Source organism: Canis lupus, chromosome 10 (genome assembly GCF_048164855.1).
Source record: "Canis lupus baileyi chromosome 10, mCanLup2.hap1, whole genome shotgun sequence".
Lineage (NCBI taxonomy): Eukaryota > Metazoa > Chordata > Mammalia > Carnivora > Canidae > Canis > Canis lupus.
Window position 1 is genome coordinate 65,810,104 of NC_132847.1, and position 19,658 is coordinate 65,829,761.

A 19,658-nucleotide genomic window follows, 5' to 3' on the forward strand; every position below is an offset into this window, starting at 1 on the left:
TGTCATTTGAGGCGAAGTCATATAGACAGATTCAAAGTTCACCCAGGGACGTGGGCAAGAGAAGAGAATAAAACACACATCCTTCTTGCCGAGATCTTTTCCCAGACTCTGGGATGTTGCCTGGCACGCAGTAGGCACTCAGCAAGTATACGGAAGGAGGGAAGGGGGTGGGGAAGGGAGGAAAAGAAGAAGGGGGGAGGAAACAGAGATGCTGAAGTGATTTTAAATAAACGCTTATATATTCACTTACACTGTGTCTTCTAATAAATTATAAATAAAGTTGGGGACTCGTGCAGCAGGCACTGTGCTAACCTTCATTAGTGTGTACACTAACACCATGAGGCAAAAACCATTAATGAACCCCATTTTACAGATGAGAAAGCTAAGGCTAGTGAGACTAAGTAACTGGGCCAAAACCCTACAACTATTGAGTGTGGGTCCAGAATTTGGACTTAGAGCTGAGAAGAGTCTGACTGATTGATTCCTACCTACCTTTCTTCTTTCCTTTTCTTTCCTCTTTTGTGCCTCCTCGAGGCCCCAGAACACTTTGTTTCTCTTCTTTCTACTCTTTCAAAGGATGGTGGCGGCCTCAGCTCATGGGTGCACACACGTGAGCCCTACTAGTGGTCAGCCACCACATGGCGCGTAGCATTCCTGCACCAGCACCCAAGCTCGGCCATCCCAAGGCCTAGGTGGGCTGACAGAGAGCCAGGCTGGCTCGTGCATGTCAAAACTGAAGGGGCCGCACCCTAGACTGAAGAAGTAGTGCTGTGAACTTCTAAAAATTGGAAGAAATGCTCCAGGAACTGACTGAGAAGACCCCGTGTGGCTCTAGAGACTTGGACAGTGAGACCAGAGGCAGCCAGGGCCACCATTCATAAGGATTCCTCCCAGAATGCAACATGAGCCTACTGAAGAATTTTAAGCAGACGAGCACTAGGGCACCATTTATGGTTTTAAAAGAACACACTGGCTACTGCGTGGCAATGGACTGGAGCCCAGTAGGAGGCAATTTATGCCAGAAGTCCAGAGAAAACCCCTTGGCCAATCACTCAACGAGCCTTCTGACCCCAGCTTGGTGCCAAGGACACTGAAACGAATGAGGCCTGATCCTTGTCCTCCAAGAGCTCTCAGTCTAGAGAGGTAGAGAGACACATGACCAGAGTACTCGGTGATGTAATAGGGGCGGTGGTTGCCGAAAGACCAGAAGTGGGATTAGTGGACACTCCACTGGGTCTTAAAGAATGCATACAAACTCTGCAGGGCAATAAGATTTAAAAAAAAAAAAAAAAAAAAAAGGCATTCTAGGCAGAGGGCACAGCATGGAGAAAAGCATGGAAGCATAAAATAGCATAGTCCGTTTAGGAACCTTGATAAAGTTCTGTATAAAGAGAGCACAGGGTGAGGGCAAGAGTCAGAGGAACAGCAGTGGGGAGGAGGGCCCGGGGCTGGGGTCCAACAGAGGCCCAGAAAGACCTTGTATGTCATCTCACAGGGATTGATTGTACTTTTCCTGATGGAATGAGGAGCCCTGGAAAACTACTGAGCAGGGGAGTCTCCTTTTAAAACGATCGCCTCTCACATGATGAGATGAGCACTGGGCACTACACTATATGTTGGCAAATTTAATTAAAAATAAATAAAATAAAATAAAATAATAAAATAAAATAAAATAAAATAAAATAAAATAAAATAAAAAGAAACAATCGCCCCTGATGAGAAGGGAGAAACATTGAGGGTCCATTAGAAGGAAAAAACATAGACTATCCATCTCTAACTCCATCCCTGGAGTTGCTCATTTTCTGCCCTCTCCATGCTTTTTACTAAGCTCAGTGTGGTGTGGGGAAAAGGAACACAATTTTTCCCAAGACACTGATGACCTAGATTCCAATGTCCCAGTCCCAAACTTGTTAACTACTCTCCGTCCCTGGCCCTCAGTTTCCCTGTTTATATTCCTGCCTCTCTCATAGAAAATAGATGAGAATGAGCTTTATAGACTATCAAGGACCAAGAAAGTAGAAAAGATCTTCCTCCCCTATTAGAAAGTTTTTGTATGGGATTTTAAATCAATTGCCCGATGCAGAGATTTCTTCCTCCCACAGGATGGGTGCTCAGTAAGGACCACTGCTGTAGAAACCATGGACTTTTCCAGGACAGTTCTGAGGCATGGGGCTCACCATAGTTGTTCTGATGCTTCTCCTTCATTTTGTGGTCAAGACCACATCAAACCTCGTGAGAAAAAGAAATAGACCCAAGTCACTTTCACCAGATCCCTTGACACTTTAGGTGGCTGCCCCTTCTTCCAACAGCGTTAGAGAGAGAAATCCGCCTTCCTAGGTCACAGATGGACCAAAGGCTACTGTGCAAAGGGAGGTCGGCTCCCTTGCAAGAAGGAAACCAGGGCCTGAGGACAAGCAGGCATTGTCTGCCCCTGGGGTCGGGCAGGGCTGAGCCTGCGTGGGCAGAGCAGTGGCCTGGAGGCTCTGGCAGCATGGGGGGGGCGGGGGGTGGGCAGCCTCTGCGCTGGGGAGGGAAGCAGGGAGCTGTGTGTGACGGCTGGGCTTACAATGTGGGCACTGTTCCCTCCCTCTGCGCTTCATCTGCTCCCCTAAGGGTGGAGGGCAGGGAAGAGCTGCGTTGGGGAGCATCTGCCAGGACCCCGGGAGAGAACTGTGCACTGCCCATCTCGAGGAAGGGAAATGCTGAACGGGGCCCACCCACAAGCCGACCTGACAAATGTTAGAGATGCAGCAGAAAAGTATGGACTTCCTCTGCCACAGCCCCCTCTGCATCCCAACCTCTTTGATCCTTCCTCTTATTTCAGTCATTTCGGATCATGCTGTGCTTTGCCTGCTGTTGTGATTTTTTTTTCTACTTTTTTAGTATTTAAGCATTTCTTTTGCATACCTCAGGATATCCCGAAGTATCTGTTAACATCATATTGCTTGTTATATTGACCTTTAACATCACAAAATTTAATTCTGGTAAGTTGGCCCTCAAACCCGCCTATACTTATATCGCTGACGATTCTATCTTCTGAAAAAAGGAATTTGGTGATGTGGATCAAGAATAAAAATGTCTATCCTCTTCCAACTAACTCATTTGAGTATGCTGTGTGCTAATACTTGTGATAGCTCATCAATGCTCATCAAAATCCTAGGAGGTATAGGGGCACCTGAGTGGCTTGAGCGTCTTGGTCTCTCTGCCTGTGTCTCCGCCTCTCTCTGTGTGTCTCTTATGCATAAATACAATCTTTAAAAAAATTCTATGAGGTATTAAATAGCATAAATCAAGTTTACAGGTGAGAAAACTGTAGGTCATGAAGTAATTTGCCCAAGATCACACTGATCAAAGATCCGTCCTAGGTCTCTGACTCTAAATTCTGTGTTCCTTCTGGAGCCAGCCTTCCCCGGTCACCCAGTAATTCCACTCCAGGGGATTTTTGCTGAGGAATTTTGCATTTTGATTTTAAAATCAAATATTAAAAATGTTCACTGGGGCACCTGAGTGGCTCAGTCGGTTGAGCATCCAACTCTTCATTTCATTTCAGGTCATGATCTTAGGGTCCTGGGATGGAGCCCCATGTCGGGCTCTGTGCTCAGTATGAAGTCTGCTTGAGATTCCCCCTCTCTCTCTGCTCCTCCCCCTGCTTGCTCACTCTCTCTAAAATAAATATTTTTAAAATTTTTTCATTGAATTATTGAAAATGACACCAAAAACTGGAAGCAATCTAAATATTTAATTATGTAAGAATAATTAAGCAAACTGTTGCACATCCACTAGACAGACACATGATCACTCAACCATTAGAAATGAAAACTTCATAGATTATAGAAAAATGGAAACTTTCCATAACTGCAAAATGTGTATGTATATCATTTTGCACACAACTGTGCAAAAGTTTATCTATGTAAATAAGGACAGACAGAAAGTCAGACAAAATTAGTATATTATTTACAGAATAGTTTTTTTCTTCACAAGTGTTTTTCAGTGCCATTTGCTATCTTAACAATAAATGGGTTTATAATATCCCTGGGGTTTTCTTTTTTTTTTGGTGGGGGGGGAGAGAGAAAGTCCACACATGCCTGTGAGTGGAGGGGGGATGTGACTAAGGGGGTTGCAGAGGGAGACAGGGAGAGAGAACCTCAAGCAGGCTCTGCACTGAGTGTAGAGCCCAATGCAGGGCTCAATCTCATGACCCTGAGATCACAACCTGAGCCAAAATCAAGAGTTGGACGCTTAACTGACTGAGCCACCCAGGCGCCCCAAATGTCTGATTTTCTAATGCTAGATGTATGTACTTTCCCAAATTATGTTTGATCTGCCTATTCAAATAAATTGAATTTTCCTTTACAGCAGTAAAACATAAAATGAAAACTTTCTTCAAACTAAGTTTTTTTTACTTCTATATTTATAGAAGATATTTTATAATTTATCACTTTCTCTTTGGAACCTTAGAATATATCAAAGTCAGGCCAATATCTATATTGCCTCTGCCTTTGACTGTATTAATTGTGCTGTGACAACCATTCGGCATTCAGCCACTCTGGTAAAAGAGGAAGAGAAGACAGCAGAAAGCAACCAGAACCTTGCCATAGCTTCTGGACAGCCAGGGGACTCCCCAATGGAAAAGTGCCTACTCATTCACAGCGTCGCCTGCTCTCAAGGCCTCAGCTACTCCCAGTCCATAAGGATCTGAGACTTCCAGTGTTTTAGTGGTCACAAGAAGCAGGAATCCACTTAGACTAGCTCAAAGTATGTGAGAGTTGAGTATAAGATTACTAGGGATTACCCCCCAAAGCACAGGAGGTTAGCCCTAGCCTTGTGGGACAATGGAACCCATGGAACCCAGAGCTTGTCTCTGTTGCTTGCTTCTTTACTCTCTCTCCTCTCTCCTGCCTGGATACTACTCCTCACTCAACCACTCACAGGAGATGCAGCCCCAGCCACCCACCCAGCATTTTCCTCTTTCTCAGGCCAAACTTCTCTGCTCCCTCTGACCCATGCCTCAACCTCTCAGAAAACATCAGGTTCTTTCATAATAAACGGGCCTCAGGATGCTGAGAACAAAGACTCAGCAGAAGAGTGCCCAGTGCAAACCCCAAAGGGAAGATGATGATCAAGGAAGCTAGTACAAGAACACCCATCCTGGTGGAAGAAACCAAAACTTGGTAAAGGAGTTGAGCAAACACCCAGGGTGGAGGCAACAATCTAGAGGAGAGAAAAAGGAACATCCTCAAAGTAAGCAGGAAAACAAGTCAGTCGGTAAATCTGAACAGGGTCCCAGTTAAGTCAGCGGAACAGCTCTTCCACCTGCTGGCTCAGGCTGTGCAGAGCTGGGGCGCACCATCTGGGGCCAAGTGCTTGCTCAGACTTCAGAGGAAATCAGGGAGTTAAGAGGTAAAAGCAATACAAAAAAAGGACCATAGGTATTTGTCAGCATCAAACGACCAAATAGAATAGAACTAGGGGGCAGAAAACTTGGCTCTGCCACTAACTTGCCAAGTGATCTGGAGAAAGTCATTTTCTTTGGGCCTCAGTTTCCGCACATATAATGTGAAGAGACTGGGCTAAAGAATCCTTGGGTCCCTGAAGCAATGACCCTTGAGGCAGTGGTGTGCTCAAGTCAGCTCTCGCTGGATCATGAGAACCAACTATTACATTTGGAGGAACTTTGTGGCTTGTTGTTAAACACAGCTGTCATAAAAAAATTAAATAATATACATTAATAATAAATTTTACCAAAATCCAACAGCAAAAATACCCAAAAGTCACCACTTCCTAGTTACTTTACTACATTTTATGGTTACCTATGCCAGGGGTCAACAAACTTTTTCTGTAAGGGGACAAATACTAAGTATTTTAGGCTTTGAGGATCACAGTCTGTCACATATTGTTTGTTTCACCATGCTTTAAAAAAAGATAAAAACTAATCTTAGCTCATGGACTGCACAATAACAGGCCATGCAAGGGTCAGATGTGGTCTACAGGCCGTAATTTGCCAATCACTGATCTACGATCTTGAGGTTATTTACACTTATTTCACTCACATGGTGGAGATGCCATACAATAGTGTGCTCTTGCACATCTCTGCCCAACTCCATTTCCAGTGAGATCACATTAGTAGCTTAAAATCAGCTATGGTGAAAGTATTTACACTACAGAAATGGACAAACGCTGCAAATCAAAGCTTCTCTTCCTGGAAGCTGGCTGTTATAAGTTTACCAGCACACCACTGCCTTGAGGTCACTGCGGGAGAGAATCACAGAAAACTAAAGTGCTTTATCAACTCACCCAGGAAATCCAGAGAAGCAAAATGCAAAGGGAAAATGCCATCTCTGGAGCCAGGTGAAAAGAAAGACAGGAATACCCAGCCAGGCACTTCTGGTCATGGCTTAATTAACAGGTGGTCTTCCATGACCACCCTCAGGATTCGGGCCTCCTTTTCTGTGACTGAGATGTATCCTATTATTCTCGTCTCTCACTGTGAAAAGACTATTTCTGGCTTTGTTGTTGCCCTGGGCAGTAACAAAGCAGCTGAGGTCTGCCCAGAAGTAGCCAGGGACGGACAATGTACAAAGGGTTCATGGCTGTGAGGGAGACAAGTAAATGCCAAAGGGAAAGGCAGTTTTATGTAGAGAAGCCACCTCTGCTGTTCTGGTGTGGATTTGGGGCTTCTCTTAAAATAGAACGATAAACGTGCAGGTCTAGACTAAGCAGCAATTTTGGTTTTGGGGAAAGCTGATACCCAGCAGGATGAGGGCAACCCCGAGAAAGTTTGTTTTCAGCAATTTGGGCTCAATTAACCAGGAAAAGTGCCTGGCAAAGAACAAAACACAACCAAAACCAGGAGTATGCCTTCAGGGCATTTATGAGATGACCCTCCTACAAATTCCCAGACTATAAACTCTGCCTTTGGAGAAATGAGCTGAAACCTTAAGATCTCTGGAAGAAATCATCTCTTGTGCTCTACTCCTCTCTTCAAGTCCCAGGAAGAACTCACCCTGGACATTTATACTACCTCTCACCCACTTGCTCTGCTTCTCCTAGCTGATCATAAGGAAAACTGATAGACACTATGGTTGGTGATCTCCTAGGACTGGGCCTTGTAATATCTTTGCCCAACTCCCAGTTGCCTAATTCAAGGAGTATAAAATGCTGGGGAAATGGAAGGGAGGAGAGAGCAAGGCTTGGTGGGGACAGTGGATGAGGACACAGGTGGTGAGAGACAGCTGCATGGACAAAGGGACCCTTGAACTGACCCTTAAAGGAATAGAGAACAAAAGGAAAAGGCATCTCAGACAAAGGCAGTGGAGCAGATAAATGAAAGATATGGTTGTTACATTAAAAGGTGCTCAAGGCCCCACATCTAGAAGCACCTTCTCAGCGCCTTCAAGTTTCTGTCTGGTTCAGCCTACTCCAACCTCCACTGAGTCCATCCAGGTGACCCAGAAGTCCTACAAGGTGCCCACCACTGGTCCCTGGGCCTTCAGCAGCCACTCATACATAAGTGTGTCTGGCACCCACATCAGTTCCTCGGCCTTCTTCCAGGTGGGCAGGAGCAGCAGCTTCTGGGGTGACCTGGGGACCAGTATGAGTATGCTCAGGGCCTACACTGGGCCCAGGGTGTGGGGAACATCACAGCTGTCTCAGTGAAACAGAGCCTGCTCAGCCCCTTAAGCTGGTAATGGACTCCAGTGCCCAAGCCATGTGCATCCAGGACAAGGAACAGACCAAGACCCTCAAGAACAAGTCTTTATCAACAAGGTGTAGAACCTAGAGCAGCAGAACCAGATGGTGGAGCCCAGTGGAGCCTCTTAGAGCAACAGAAAATGGCTCAGAGCAACATGGACAACGTGTTTAAGAGCTAGGTCAACAACCAGGCAGCAGCTGGACACAGTGGCCCAGGAGAAGCTGAAGCTGGACACAGAGCTTGGCAAATGCAAGAGCTGGTGATGGACTTCAAGAAGAAGCACAAGGGAGCGATCAAAGAATGTGCAGCGATGGAGAATGAAACTGTCCTTGCCAGAACAGCTGTGGATGAAGATTATCTGAATAAAGCAGAGCTACCTGGAGGGGCTGATGGATAAGATCATCTCCCTAAGGCCCCCATATGAAGAAGAGAACTGAGAGCTGTGGTCGTAGATCTCCAACACCTTCATGGACCTCTTCGTGTACAACAGCACTCTCTGGACCAGACAGCCTCATTGCCAAGGTCAAGGCCCAGTCCAAGGAGATCCCCAACCATAGCCAGGCCAAGGCTGAGCTTGTGTACCAGATCAAGTACAAGGAACTGCAGATACTGGCTGGGAAGCACAGGGATAACCTCTGTCACACACAGATAGAGAGTTCTGAGATGAACTAGAACATCAGACAAATCCAGACTGCAGTTTCTCAGGGCCTCAAAGGCTTCCCTGGAGGCTGTCATCACTGATGCTAAGCAGTGTAGGCAGCTGGCCATTAAGGACTCCAATGCCAAGGTGGCTGAGCTAGAGGGTGCCCTGTGGCAAGCCAAGCAGGACATGGCATGGCAGCTGCCTGACTACCAGGACCCCAAGCAGCTACTCTGGTGGACTGAACTCAATCTATCAGGGTCTCATGAGCCCTGACTTCAGCTACAGCCTGAGTTTCTTCCAGTCCAGCTTCAGCTCTGTCAGGGGCTCTGGCTCCAGCTGTTCAGCTTCTCCAAGGCCATGGTTGCAAAGAAGATTGAGACCCACAATGAGAAACTCGTGTCTGTATCATCTGATGTCCCACCCAAGTAAACAGCCACTGCCTCCCAGTCTCTCCTCTCCTATGGCTGCCATAGAGCCTTTGGGGGAATGTGCAGGGGAGCTATTGGGAACAGAAGACCCACCTGAGGCTTAGCCCCAGTCCTTATTCTACTCTCAGGGGTAGTCTACTGCCCTGGGTATCCTCTCTTGTCTTTACCCCAAACTAAAAGACAACTCAAGCATTTTTTCCCAAATAAAAGCTTTAGCTGGCTCTGCAAAAAAAAAAAAAAAAGTACAAACTCATTAATTATGAAAGAAATTCAAATTAAAAACCACAGTGAGAAGTATAAAGCCACAAGAGAATACACCTCCTACCACAACGAGAGAAAACTAGACAATCTATAAAATCGTAACTTCCCTTGAGCCCATCAGAGTATAAAGGTTACACGGCAAATCAGAAGATCTGAATTCCTGTGACTGAGAAGCCCTACCACAGATAATACACAAGAACTCTTCTACCTTTGTCAGAGCCTCTTTGGAGGAAGAGGGTAAGAAGAAAAGAGGTAGCCTTACAACAAATTCTTAAAAGTGAAGTGTGAGTTGGCATGAAGTTGAGAATCCATGGGAACCCCAGACCGAAGAGTTCATATACTTAAGCTCTTTTCCACAATCTCTGCCAGGTACTCAGAAGAACGACTGAGGCAGGCAGGACAGCTAAGAGAGCCTTCTTGGGCCTGCGGGCATGAAACCCCACCCATTTTCCAGAGCCTTTTCTCATAAGAAGTCAAAACCTTAAGCCACTAGGGGAGGGGTAGGCAACTCTCCCATTCAGGAGGCCCAGGCTAAGATTCTCTGTTTGCAGAAGGGATAAAAACATAGCTATCTGCCTCTGGGAAAAGAAGTGGGAAACCCCTCTATCCCCATGGTAACCCTCACACTGAATAACAAGTAATAGTACTCTCCTCCTGGTGGGGAAAAGAAAAAAACCCTCTTGCAACCAGTCCTCAATACTGAGCTACCACTACACACCCCATCAGAATGACCGCAATTAATTAAACTGATGATGCCAAAAATTGGCCAGGACGTAGAAAAACAAGAACTCCCCTATGGTCCTGGGAAAGGGTCTACTAAATTGGTGCAACCACTTTGGAAAAGTATTTGGCAGTACCAACTAAAGCTACACACATGTATATCCTATGACCCAGCAATTCCACTTCTAGGTCTTTGTTTTTTTTTCTAGGTCTTAATCTAAGTGAAATGAGCACAGACGTGAGCCAAAAGGTGTATTAAAGAGCATTCATGACAGACCTACTTGAAATAACCCAACCTGTAAACAAGCCAATAATCACCAACAGTACCATGTAGAAATCATATAATTGTGGTTTTTGTCACTCATTGGAATAAATACTATACAGCAGAGATAATGAACCACTACTACCTGCAACATGAATAAATCTAACCAACATGGTGAACAAAAGAAGCTAATTAAAATGAATCCATGAATTCATTTATACGAAGTTTAAAAACAAGAAACCAATATATGGGATGGAAACCAGAGAGCAATTATATTTTTGAGCATAGTAAACAGACAGGAGGAGTAGGGGGCTTCTGGAGTCCTGGAGATGTTTTACTTCTTGTTCTAGTGTTGGTTATACGGGTGAGTTCATGTGAAAATTCATTAAGCTGTACCTTTGTGATTTAACCCCTTTTCCATCTGAACATTATATTTCAACTAAAAGAAAAGTTTACTTTAAGGAAAAGTGATTGATATGATGGGAAACGTTGCCAAGTCAGCCTTGAGTTCAAGACCAAAGGGTTTATCCTTTGTTCCATTAGCAAATAAGTGCCACCCATTGTGTTTTGCTTTGGTTTGTTGTTTTTTTTTTTAAGATAATTGTAAATTCATATGCAGTTGTAAGAAATAATACGGATAAATCCAATATATTCTTCATCCAGTTTCCCCAATGTTGACATTTTCTAAACTTATAGCTCAGAATCAAAATTAAGAAATTAGCATTGAGGGCAGCCCGGTTGGCTCAGCAGTTTAGTGCCAACTTCAGCCCATGGCGTGATCCTGGAGACTCAGGATCGAGTCCCACATTGGGCTCCCTGCATGGAGCCTGCTTCTCCCTCTCCCTGTGTCTCTGTGCCTTTCTCTCTCTGTGTCTCTCATGAATAAATAAATTTAAAAAAAAAAGAAATTAGCATTGAGGGACACCTGGGTGGCTCAGCAGTTAAAGCATCTGCCTTCAGCTCAGGGCGTGATCCTGGAGTCCTGGGATTAAGTCCCACATCGGGCTCCCTGCAGGGAGCCTGCTTCTCCCTCTGCCTGTGTCTCTGCCTCTCTCTGTGTGTCTCTCATGAATGAATAAATAAAATCTTTTTTTTTAATTAGCATTGATACAGTCCACCCACCTTACTCAACTTTCAGCACTTGTGCATGCACTCGTGTGTGCATGTGGTTCATTCTATGCGATTTTATCACATGTGTCTATTCATGTGGCTACCACCATGGTCAGGACACAGAGTAGCTCCATCACGAGAATTCCCGGCACTATCCTTTCACAGAATGGTTGCACAAGTGATGATACATGAATACCATGGGATACTACTCAGCAATAAAAGGGAATGAACTATTGATACACAGAGGAATTATGCTCAGTGAAAAAGCCTACCTCAAAACAGTTGCAGACGGTATGGCTCTCTTTATATAATGCTCTTGAAATGACAAAACAATAGAGATGGAAACAGATGACTGGTTGCCAGGGAAGGAGGCTGACAGAGAAGTGGCTATAAGAGGATAGCATGACAGGTTTTTGAGCAGAGGAATGATATGAATCGCAAGGGCCAGAGAATCGGGCTCATTCCAAGTGCCTCAGCTACGACTTTCTAAGACTTTAATCCTCCCACCCCTCACCCATACGCCACCCCTCTACCCCTATCCCACTGCCACCCTCAGTATCTGCCTCTTGTTGCTTTTATACCTAACCAATTAGCAGTGGCTTGGGCTTTGATTAAAGGGTCTGTTGACAACACGTCTTCCCCACTGGCAGGCCCATAGAGTTTCACCTGTCCAGGCAGCACAGGCACTCACCCCTCCACGCGGTGACTCCTTGTTGGTTCTGCGGACCTCCTAGAGAAGCTGAGCATCCTTAGGCATACGTAGTGAATTAGCTGTCTTGAGAGTTTGGGAGGATGTTTTGGGCTCTTTTCCCCCCTCTTGCTTCTCTTTCTTCCCTGAATATTATTCTACTAAACTGTTTCAAAAACAAATACGTGGCAGTGGGGGGTTGGGAGGGATGGTTAGTATGACATTTCTCTGTTATTTTGAAATGAGACCCATAGGAAGCCTCCAGGCACATGGCAAAGTCTGACATAATCCAGTTACAAAGGAGGATTAAAGAGGCTGGTGAGCTTGCACGAAGAGGCAACTCCCTTACACAGTAATGGATGGGGCTCTGGGTCCCAGAAGCCAAATAAGGAGAGAAAGCGCATTTCACAAAGACAACCAGGGAGAAAACCCATGCCTTACAGAGAGGCATACAGGCCTTCAGAACAACCAACCACTAAATAGAACTTCAACTCTGCTTCAACACTTGAACCAGGCCCTTCATGTCCTGCCAGGGACACCTTCCCTATAGTAAGGAGACAATTTAAGATACCAGGAGGGAAAAGATTCTTAGAGGAGGCCTTTACAGCTGGGCCTCAAGGATGAATAGCTTGCCAGGTGGGAGTGAGAGAGGTATGCCAAACCAAGGGAACAGCAAGGAAAGGTATGGAGTAGACTGATGTGACTAGGAGGTATGACATGCAGAGGGAAGTAGGGAAAAGTAGAGGTAGGAGAAGTAAGGTGGTCGCTGGATCAAGAAGGACCAGGACGGGCATCAGCCTTTACGGGATGGGTAAGCAGTACGAGTTTTGAAAGCAGCGGTATGACTCACTACTTTAGAAAGATTACTCAAATGGCCCCATGGAAGCAGATAACTCACAGGGGTGACAGTTTGGTCTGAGAGATCACTTAAAAGCCCACTGCCTTCCCTCATCCTCCCCACTAAGATTAAGCCAAAGAAATGATCCAACTTCCCAGGAGATTCACATGCGGAGGAGGTTTGACTATAAGCACTGCCTTCTCTTGTTGGGACATGACTTGTTAAAACAAGGATCAAGCTTTCGCTGATTAAAAAAAGAAAAAAAAAAGGCACTGCACATTGTTTAAAAGGAGTGGGGGCTCCCAGTGCTAGGCTGTAGGATTCAGACCTTCCTGAGCCTGTACAGTGAACCATCAGTACGCTGCAGAGCCACCCTGAGAAAGATCTCGTGCTGTGTTGAGGCCAGAGAGTCAGGATGCCTGCACACACCTGGCAGATGGGAAGTAGTTGACAGGTATCTGTATGAAGGTAAGCTAAGGAGCCCCCTGGGAAGGAATATACCCAAAGGGGAAGAAACTCCTAAGGATGGGGAAATTCTGAGCTCAGCCTGGTATCTGTCCTTCTAATTTGTCTCTTGACTCAGCCCCCAGTGGGATCATGTCAGACTTCTCTGTTGAGCAAAAGGTTGTAAATAAACATGGAAACACCTTGGAGCTCATGCAGCTCTGCTTGGGGACCCTCTAACAGAGGATAGCAAAAGTAGAGGAGACAGTCCGCCTCCATACACTTCTGGCATCTGAGGACCAGGGGCAGCAGCCAGTGAAGAACTGTGAGAAAAGTCACAGCCATCTACAGGCTGGCACAGAGCAGTGCCCCTGGCCGTGCCTCCCTTATAGCAGCCGTGTCCACCGCAGGAATGGTCATACCCTGCAGAGTTCTCCATGGTGGCACAAGCATGGACATTGACAGCAGCAGATATGCTCTGAGCTCATGGGAAACATACCCTAAAGAGTTTCTGGAGCCCAGATGGAGCCTCTGCATAGGCAGTCAGGGCCCAAATTAGGTTAATTTGTTTCCCAGTGTGAAGGCATGACTGCCTCACCAAAGGGCTCAGCTGTCAGGTTCTGAATGAGTGTTGTTCATTCAAGAAAATATCAGTGCTTCCAGGACAGTCTAATGTTAAAACGGAATTAAAACTTAACTAGGGGGCACCTGGGTGGCTCGTTGGTTAAGCATCTGCCTTTGGCTCTGGTCACGATCTCGGGGTCGTGATCAGGGGGGAGCCTGCTTCTCCCTCTCCCTTCACCTGTTACTCCCCCAACTTGTGCTCTCTGTCAAATAAAAGAATGAAATCTTTTTTTAAGATTTTATTTATTTATTCATGAGAGACACACAGAGAGAGGCAGAGACATAGACAGAGGGAGAAGCAGCTCCCTGCAGGGAGCCTGATGTGGGACTCAATCCTAGGACCCCGGGATCACAACCTGAGCCAATGGTAGATGCTCAACCACTGAGCCATCCAGGCATCTCTAAATGAATAAAATCTTAAAAAAAAAATTTAGGAAAAAAAAAATTTAGGGTGCAAGCACCTGGGTGGCACAGTCGGTTGGGCATCCCGCATCAGGCTCCACTCATCGTGGAGTCAGCTTGAGATTCTCTCTTCCTCTCCCTCTGCCCCTACTGCTCCTGTGTGCGCTCTCTCTCTCTCTCTCTCTCTCTCTCTCTCTCTCGTAAGTAAATAAAATCTTTAAAACTAGGGTGGTAAGAAAACAATTTGACATATCTCCTCCTCTGAGCATAACAGCTCTAAGGTACAGAAGTTTGTGTAACAACTCCATCATTCCTGCTGTTTCCAGTTATGTGCCTCTCGCTACCTGTATCACTTCCCCACCTCCCCTTCTCAGGAATCAACCAGACCTATATTCAAGTGTTTAGATAACTTGGGATTTTCAAGCACAATGTAATGATGAAATTCTGGAATATCAAATGTCAAAACCAGGGCCCTGGACAAGATAACAGGAGGAACTCTTCCTAAATGGGTTACCATGGTAAAGGGAGGTTGATGGAATTGGAAAAACAACAACAACAACAACAACAACAATCTAGGGGAATTATTGTAATGTGAGAGATTATAAAATCTTTGTGTGAATCTATATGTCTGAGTTGGGCATGGACTAGGAGAACTGCCCTCCTTGCATGTGGTGGACACTGTGTGATCAATAAAATATCCAAAGATTTTCCTGCTCCAAGTTACTTTAGGATCCCAAGAGCCCAACTTACTAAGAGATGAGGCCTGAATAACTGTTGGAATCAAGGGCTTGCTTCTTTTCCAGTTCCAAGCTGAGAGTCATATTACAAACACATAGCTCAAGCATTGTTGTGCTAAATCAACAAACTGGTACAAACTGGCCTTCTTTCTGTCCCTCAAACACGCCAAGTTCTTTCTGCCTTCTCAATTGTTCTCCTCCTTTTTGGGAACACTCTGAGCCTAGAGCTTTGCACAGCCGCCCATTCAGCATGCAGGTCCAGCTCAAATGTCACCTCTTCGGGGAGTGGGGCTGCTCCTAGGGTGTTGGCAATGTTCTAGTTCTTGTCCTGAGTGATCGTTAACTGCACATGTTCACTCTGCAGAAATCTATTAAGCCTGTACACTTATGACGTGCACGCATTTTTGCACATGTGTTATACTTCAGTGAAAGTTTATTTTGCAAAATAAGTCACCTCCTCAGGGAAGCCTTCTCCGACCATCCCATGCTCCCCACCCTCTGACCCTCGTGTTAGCCTTATTTATGGTCTTCATGACACTATAATTATTTCAAATCAACTTGTCTATGTTTGTGTCTACTTATTGATTTTCTGTCTCCTTCTCTAGAATATAAGTACCAAGAGAGAACAAGGACAGTATCTGTCTTGTTCCATGCTGTGTCCCTATTGTTTGTGACAGTGCCTGGCAAAGAGTAATCAAGAAAGAATGAATAATACATGAATAAATGGATAGCAGCTTTCCCCCCAGCCCTGTTGTGAATTATCTGCATACTTGGAATGTCTCTGAATGAAGGATGAAGATGTCTCCTTTTGTGAGTCATAGAAACCAAGAATTCTCAAGACCTTTGAGATCACAATACACTCTGGTCATACATTTCTCCTGGTGAAGAAGCAAAGATCCTGCCCTGAAATCCCTTAGTCCTATGACCCCTTGCAGGCTGTGTGATCGCCCTACCTCAGTGGCAGTTGTGAAAATGAAGTGAGGAAATAAATGTAAATGTGCTTCATTTTTTAAAATTTTGTTTCTAAGTAATCTCTCCACCCAATGCGGGACTTGAACTTACAACCTCAAGATCAAGAGTTGCATGCTCTGTTGACTGAACCAGCCAGGTACCTCTAAACCTGCTCTTAAAGGTAATATAAATGGAAATAGGAGCTCCCGGGTGGCTCAGTCGATTAAACATCTGCCTTCAGCTCAGGTCATGACCCAAAGTCCTAGGATCAAACCCCACATTGGGCTCCTTGCTCAGTGGGGAGTCTGCTTTTCCCTCTGCCTCCCCTGCTTGTGCGTGTACTCTCAATCTAATAAATAAATAAATAAAATCTTTTTAAAAATAGAAATATAAAACTTTGAAAGAGACTATCATCAATATTTTTTAAAGATTTATTTATTTGAGAGAGAAAGTGTGTGTGAGTGGGGGAGGGGCAGAGGGTGAGAATCTTCAAGCAGACTCCCTGCTGAGTACAGAGCCTGATGTGGGACCTGATCTCACAACCCATGAAATCATGACCTCAGCTGAGACCAAGAGTTGGATATTCAACTAACCCAGGTGCCTTGGTCAATATAATTACTTTTAGAATCATTCAAGGAATGGCAATGGCTTTTGGTAGAATTCATTTACTTCTTTTTAATATAATTTCATGCAACATTTACTGAGCTCCCCCTACTACAGACAAGGCATTATGAAGATAAGTGGGTGTCCCAATAAGTGGATGTGTTCACTAACTTAGAAGTTCTCCAAACCCCATACTTTTGAGATTTTTTTATGGAGGCTTCATCGCGGAGGCATAATGGATCATTAACTTCATTTCCAATCCCTCTCCCCCCTCCCACCTCTGGAAAAAAGGTGGTGGAGCTTAAAATTCCAAGCATCTAATGATGGCGTGGTCTCCCTGGTGACCAGAGCCCATCCAGGAGCCCACCAAGAGTCATTTCATTAAAACAAAAGGCATTGCTATTACCCAGGAAATTACAAGGGGTTTAGGAGCACTGTGTCAGGTATCAGGATCAAAGACCAAATATTAGTGTCTTTATCACTTAGGAAATTAAATAGGTTTAATTAATATAGTTTTTTCTATTATTTCACAGCTACTAATATAAAATACATGAGACAGGCTTCCATAAGATGTCCCAAATTGCTGATACTTTTAATTGGATAGTCAAAAGATTCCCCATTGGCTCTAAGACTGACCTATGGAAATGACCATATTTTGCCAATTAACAAATGCAAATTTCTATTTATACTATCACTGTGGAGAACTGCTTACATCCTTACTTAGGTAGTAAGTTCCTGATTACAATTCTCTGTGTCAAAATAATTTGTTAACCTCAGGTCCTGCTATAATATACATAATACAGACACTTAAACAGAGTGCAGAGAAGTCAAATATTTTCACTTATTTATGGACATTGATTCTCTCATCCAGAGCAAAACCATCTGCATAAAGTTCATAATCAATTAGAAGTAAATAAATAATTTGTGAGGCTAGTTAATTAACTTATAAATTGAATCCCCACCCCCTGCCCCCTGGAATGGCCAGAAGTTTATAAGGTTCTCATCAAAGTTTCAAGACATGAATCAATTACATCCATTAATGAAACTCTTTCTACTGTGGGTATCCATTTGATTCTACAGATATATCCCAGGCTCCTGGTTGTACTTATCTCTGCACCAGTTATTAAAATAACTAAGATGAGTTCAATCCCATAAACCCACCCTACAGAGCCATCTTACCAAGCAACCCTGCCTGCCAAAAGAGAGTTGAACTTCAAATAATTAAGAGTAGGCATGATTAGTATTAATTGGGTTTTAGTAAAACACGAAATGACTCATTTCCTGATTTTTAAAAAGTTTATTTATACATTTCTCCCTATTTCCACATTCTGTTTTCTTGAAATACTTCCAAATGAACTAAAATTAAATATGTCCTTTTACATTTCCTGTGGAAAACAACTGGAAAAGTCTTTGGAAATTACCTAAAATCTCACAAAGTCCCTCAAAGCCTTCCCAAGAATCAAAGAAATTGCTGGAAATTTTTAAATAAATAAATGCTTTTTTTTTCCTAAGTGGGAAATACTTTTTTTCTTATCACTTCCTCAAAGTCCATGGATCTCTCCTCTGAAATGGGCTCCAGGGACATGCAATAGCCATGACAGCCACCTCTTCCCCCACCTTTCTCAATGGACCTTTTCCTGCAAATGAAGTTTTGAAACTCACACTGAACTATGTTTTGAACATATGAGAAGAACTTGATAAGACAGGAGAAATGCTTTAGAAAGCAAGGACAAGGCAAACACAGATTTGAGGGGATCACTTACCAGAAATTAGAGTTTCATTTCCAGATCTTGGGCAGAGAGTAGGAGGCCCTTCCAGGTACAAAATGAGTGAAACCCACTCCTGACCTCAGAGAGGAATTGTCAGGAAGAGAAAGGAGGGTGTTCCTCCACAGAGGGAAAAATTAAAATATTGATACTATCAGTAAGAACTCTGGGATTTACAAACTTCATGTATTTGAGAAAAATGAGGGCACTTACCAGGGGATGTTAAAGTGTCAAATCTGTAGCCACAGTGGTACATTTAGATAGTTCGTCCTGTTTTCTTTCCACTGTGAAAACAATCCCACAAAATCAAAAAGCATATATGAATGTTAGAAATATAGTATCAGGGATCCCTGGGTGGCGCAGCGGTTTGGTGCCTGCCTTTGGCCCGGGGCGCGATCCTGGAGATCCGGGATCGAGTCCCACGTTGGGCTCCCGGTGCATGGAGCCTGCTTCTCCCTCTGCCTGTGTCTCTGCCTCTCTCTCTCTCTGTGACTATCATAAATAAATAAAAATAAAATAAAGATTTAAAAAAAAAAAAAAAAGAAATATAGTATCAAAGACACTGTGGCTAAAGACAAGGTATAGGAAGCCCGAGTCAAGACCAGAGACCAAACTCAGGATGTGACAAGATGGCCCGGCTGCCCTGCAGGACTTGTCATGGAAACCCAGCATTCGCTTGCAGAACCAGTTCCTGGCTTAGAGCAGAGCCAGATGAGAGCAACGCCCATATTCTCATGTGGTCATCTCGGGCCCCCAGGATTCCCTCCTTTGAGGGAAGGACTTTTAAACTTGAACGGTTCCTTCCAGAAGACCAACCACATGGCAGCCCCTCAGCTACATTTCATGACTGAACTCTACCATCCTAATGTAAACAAGCTGGGGAAAATATGTTTAGATATATTGAAAGATAAGTGGTCCCCAGCACTGCAGGTCTGCACAGTTCTGCTACTGACCCCCGCTTGGTGAAGCCCTTCCAGTCCAGATGATCCATTAGCAGATGATATAGCGGAGCAGTGGAAGATCAACAAAGCCCAAGCTGGAGAAATAGCTGGAGCGTGGACTAGGCTATATGCCATGAATAATATTTAAAATCAATCTGATCATCAAGTGTGCATCACTTCCCCTAATCTGCCAAGACTTCTTCCTTTTTTGTTTGCATTTCATGGACACAGTCTTAGAAACATTACAGAACAAAAGCCCAGACATCTCTAGTCCTTTGGTGATTAAATGCATAATAGCAAATCTATGTCTTGTCCTGATTCACTGTTGCAGAGCATGATCAGAGGCTACAAGTACCGTCTGGATTGCTGCGAAACATTTAAAAGCAGTGGCCCCTCTCTGCTTTTATTCATTTCCCCTACTATGGTTTAAGTACAAAGAATTGCGAACGAAGGTAGCTGTCAGGGTTAGCTGCAGGGATGTGGCTGTTTTTCTTTATCTTTTTTTTTTTTTCCCTGGGGGAGAAACAGTTTTATTTTAGTTTTATGG

The 19,658-nt window shown here is 44.4% G+C and overlaps 1 protein-coding gene and 1 pseudogene across 1 annotated transcript in view; one reads left to right on the forward strand and one right to left on the reverse strand.

The window, feature by feature from the left end:
* LOC140641059 (uncharacterized) overlaps window positions 1-19,658 on the reverse strand; it is a 166,696-nt gene that overhangs the window by 129,563 nt on the left and 17,475 nt on the right. The gene's annotated exons all lie outside the window — the stretch shown is intronic.
* LOC140642002 (ubiquitin-conjugating enzyme E2 N-like) lies at window positions 16,532-19,372 on the forward strand (annotated as a pseudogene).